We start from the raw sequence: 4,844 nt of genomic DNA, 5'->3' as shown, positions 1-4,844 counted from the left end.
TAACCTAAGATTTAAGCAAAGAAAAAAAAAAGAAAGAAAAAGACAGAGAGAGAAGAAAAAAAGAATTGCTATCTGTCTAGTTTTGCTCCCATCACTCAGCTGTGAGTGTTCCCAGCACTCTCAGGATTTTAGAGGAAAGGTCACAAGATCAAGGTCAAACATCTGAAAAATGCACATGCTGTGCGTTTGGAAGCAGAAACATTCCCAAGCATATGCCAGCTTTTAAGTTCACTGAAGCAGGGAACTAACTTAATGATTAAAACCGCAATGTCTTCCAACACTTAGCTTAATTCAGCAGTTCTCTGCTGCATGTAAAATCCTTGGGGTACCCAAACTCAGGCAAGCTGAATTTCTCAGCCAGGAGTGTCAGGAATGTTCAGGATACAAGCACGCCAAATTTGGGCACTGATTCCCTGGGGGACGCTGCTCATAACCACTCCCGGTTTGGCTAAGCCTCCCCTCACCTGGGCAACAGTCCACAAAAATGAGTTTAAAATTCCAGGAATGTGCTAAATCTGGAAAGTGAATAACACATTTTTTGGGGTCCTCATTCATCTGGCTACAAGGTTTTATGGGGAACAATTTTCCAAAGATGGTACAGTTCAAGGAGCAAGGTTGCTCAGATTCCAGATTGCTGAGTCATTTTCTAAAACTCTGCCTAGTGTTTGCTGGATCGGCTTTGTGGCAAGACAGGGTTGTCCTTTATGGAACCATATATTCACACTGTGGGCAACTGTAACCATCTGGGAACTCAGTGAATGGTTCCATAAAGCACACCTTCAAGTATCATAATGAGATCATAAAACTGGACATTGTCTTTCACTTATTAAAATACTATTAAAATAAACTATAGGTGGAGGATGCAAGAAGTTCTTCTAACAATGGCACCTTTAGTTTCTGAAGACATATTTGTGAATTACAATCCTCCCCAAAGAGATGTCCACCAGGATCACCCTAGGGTCCCTGGCATTGAACTTACCCAACACTATTGAACTGGTATGTTTTCTTGTCTCAGTATCCAATGAGTATTCAATTAGGAGGTAAGCTTCCTCCAGCAAAAAAATAGCGTGTCTTTTAGTGCTGTACCATCAGTGCCTAGTAGGAATTGACAAAATAAGTATTTAATCAACATCTGTTGAATGAACAAATGAATGAAAACAATCTACCAACTGTCATGGGCCATCTTAGAATATTTAATTTTCTTTTTTAGTTTAGCTTCCGAAAAATTTAAGATTCATTTAAGAATATTTGAAATTGATGTTGTGTAGTTTAACAAACCATCTGTATTAAACAAGTATAACACTTGACTGGCTTCCTTTGCAAAGGGTACAATTCTGCACTATTGCCAGCTTCAGAATATCTTCAAAATAGCTACCAATGTGTGGGCCAACCACTGCAGCTTCGATTGAAATCAAACTCACACTACATTTGAATTCTTGGAACTCTTAGTTAACTGTGGAAGAGGCGACCACGATCGGAACTTGTAGAGGAACTCACTTTAATGAGGTTTCCCTGAGTCGTCTCAAGTCCACACACACTCTGCCAGGCTTGATCAGGCAGCCAATCATGTCTGTGACTCACTTGTGTTTATTCTCAAAGCTACTGAAAAGTAGGCAGACTCCATCTACTCTCCACAACTGAAACTGAAAGCTTTAATACAGACTGAAATTTCTCTCATTGCTCTTCCCATCTGTTAGTGAAAAATCTCCTTTATTTTGGGATTGCTAAACCTGGATGATGTAAGTTGCACGTGGCTATCTTTCCCGGCTGTCGGGAGAAGGCCAATCTGTATGTAGTAGGAGGGGATGAGGGCAACAGAGGAAAAAATAACCAAGAGATGGAGAGAGAAAGCTGAGGGCATCGCTTGGGCCTCTTCATCCAGCCTTGATGAAAACTAGTTTCATCTCTACTCTTGCCAGTTACATGGAGTAATACATTTCCTTTCTTGCTTAAGCTAGTTCAACTAGGTTTCTGTCACTGGCAACCAAAGCATCCTAATACAAGTAATTACTTCAGTCCCGTTCAGAATCCTAAATGATCACTAATAGGGCATTGGTTTAATACATTTTGGAACATTCAAAGAATAGAATATTATTGAGCTAATAAAAGTGATCAATAGAGGTTTATATTTAACAAATAGAAAATTGAGGATACATTGGTAAGTAATAAAAGGTATAAAGGATTATTTTATTCCATAAATTAACTGTAAATCCCAAATGGGGAGAGGGAGAGAGAGAGACAACTTAAGAAATAGATTGCGTGCACGTGTATATACTTGTATTGACCAAAGTCCAGGAGGAGATACACCCAAATGGGGAAAGTGCTTATCTTGTGGTAATACAATTTTTTTTTTGGCCACGCCCCAGGGCAGGTAGGATCTTAGTTCCCCGAACAGGGATTGAACCCAGGCCCCCTGCATTGGAAGTGTGGAGTCTTAACCACTGGACCACCAGGGAAGTCCCTTGTGGTAATACAATTTTGAATAACTAAATTTAATGTTGCCTTTTTAATTACCTATTTTTAAAATTGCAACAACTTACATTACTAGGGTATTTTTAAAAATATGGGCATTCCATCTTTGATTTCAACGTGTATTTTCCTTCTCTCTCATTCAGTTCAGTTTCCGTGCACTAAACTGTTAAAAACATACAATAAAGAAGAAGACATATAGTGAGCGAACACCTTCAATAATAAAATCCTGTATTATCTAAGCATCTACCATGTTCCAATTACTATATTTTCATAGAGTTGGTGGGAGATGAAATAAAAGAGATACAAATATCTATTAGGAAGAAAATGCAAACACCCTGTTCTCAAGGAATTAACAATATCATGAGGTATATGTTCAGTGGAATTATGTAGGATGATATGCTACATTACAGCTGAACATTTTGGAAATTTTAGGAGAGATTCCCACGATAAATTCTTCGGTTTCTCTTGCTTTCTCGGACCCAATGTCAAATTTCAAATCTTCCAGTTACCAATATTCATTTTTTTCCCATGGAAGTGAACCAGAACATTAGCCAGTATTAAACTCTCTACCTCCTCTGGGGTATTAAAATAATAGTTCACATGTGATGTCTTGAAAGGTCACAAGAATTAACATTTTATTTATTCTTGCCTAGCTGAAAGGACTAAAGGGAGGGGTACCATGGTCAGAAAAAACCCATCTGCCTCCCTGTGAGGAAAAGAACAAGTTATGAAACGAATCATAAAAGCCTCTCCAGGAGATGACTTGGAAAGTTGTCCTGTCTGTTTCCTTCAATTTGAACTAAGGGCTTTAACCTCCTCTGTTGATCTTCTGCTCTAAATTACCAGTTTGGCGTCAGTTACCTTTCTTGAATACGAAATATTTACCTTGATGTCTATAATATACGCCTCGATGGCATTCTTCAGAAACTAAAAGATAACCAATTTTCATGTCCTCTTCTGCCCCACACCAACGAACTTATCTCCCATCTTCGCATTTTCAGAAAAAGGAGGTAAGTTACCACTTTAGACTACAATAATGATTTCTTTACTCACAACTAGAAAACTTTGAAAAGAAATGTTATTTGTGAGAAAGAAAAGCAATGTACAATTTATATTTGTGGATTTTTTTTCTTCCTTTTAGTTCAACTAGCTAGCTATATGAAAATTAAATAATAATCTTTGCGGAGTTTGTTGTGTCACAGTTTACTTCTCATCTCGATCCACTGTGTTTATTAAGAGTTCATTGTTGAAATGCTTCCGCAATAACAGTTATAAGGCCATTTGGCACGTCGCCTGTACCGGAGCCCACAGATCTCCAAACACTTTAGAAATGTTTGCAAATTAATCCTCTTTACATTACAGTAAATTATTCGATCTTCAGAGCCTACAGAAGGGGAACTGGAGATTGGATTCTGGAGTGGAACACTGTATTCTTCCAGTTTCAAGGGAAGAGATAGCAGGGTGACTTAATTGATATGCACACACTATGTGGCAGATTCAGGAGCCAAAGAATGCTGGTACCCAAATATGCTAGATGGTGGATGGCCACATCCTACACCTTCAGAGTGCAGTGGTTCTGAGAATGGGCCTTGGTTTGTGCCTCTGGGTTCACATCCTAGCTTTATCACTTCCAAGCTCTTGAGCAAGTTTCTTTACTTGCCTAGCTTCACTTTCCTCAATTGTAAAATCAAGGTCATTCATGCAAGTCAAGGTCATACCTACCTTACACGATTGTTGTAGTGATTAAATAAAATAATGCACATAGTTATCCTGGCACACATGGTAAACCTCTAAGTTAGATATTTTATGGCATTATTTTGTCCACTGGAATGTATTGTCAAAGTCATAACGTAAGTGAGAAAGGCCGGAACACTAGGATCCCACTTTACATCTATTCAAGAAAAATATACTCCAAGATAACTATAAGCTCTTTCAAAATAACAATCTATAAATCGGTTCTAGCCACCGAATCTAAATGGGCTTCATGTCGAAGGCCATATATTATCCAGTTTAAGATCACACTTAATCCACGCATTCATGCATTCATTCATTAAATGTGTATGGTGCACACTCCCCTCAAGGCATGGATTTAGGTGCTGAGGATTCAAAGGTTGGAAAAGGATAGATATGATTTCTGCCTTGAAGTTGTTTCCAATCTGGGACACAGGAACTGGACCAGGAGAAACAGAGTAGACAAAGTGTCAGAGTAGGAGCAGAGAGCCTGGGAATATCATAAAGTTAATGAAAAATTGACAATCTTAGCTGCATTGGAGGTTCAAATTACTTCTTTTTATGTTCCTGGATGATAATATGTCTCTCTATACCTCTCTCCACCCTGCTGTCTGTACCCTTAGGTATCCCTTCTTTTTTGG

At 38.6% G+C, this 4,844-nt stretch overlaps 1 long non-coding RNA gene across 1 annotated transcript in view; it reads right to left on the bottom strand.

Annotated features, from left to right (window-relative positions):
- Nucleotides 1–969: 969 nt before the first annotated feature.
- The window catches only part of LOC133094785 (uncharacterized), a 5,790-nt gene continuing 1,915 nt past the window's right edge, over nt 970–4,844 (bottom strand). Inside the window, exons 3-4 of the long non-coding RNA XR_009701500.1 lie at nt 2,541–2,635; nt 970–1,095 (exon numbers count right to left, since the gene is read on the bottom strand). This is a non-coding gene — a long non-coding RNA (uncharacterized LOC133094785). The remainder of the gene's footprint in view (nt 1,096–2,540; nt 2,636–4,844) is intronic.

The sequence above is a fragment of the Eubalaena glacialis genome, chromosome 7, assembly GCF_028564815.1.
Source record: "Eubalaena glacialis isolate mEubGla1 chromosome 7, mEubGla1.1.hap2.+ XY, whole genome shotgun sequence".
Lineage (NCBI taxonomy): Eukaryota > Metazoa > Chordata > Mammalia > Artiodactyla > Balaenidae > Eubalaena > Eubalaena glacialis.
Note: the sequence above shows the minus strand (reverse complement) of the source record. Positions and strands in the feature narration are given on the sequence as shown.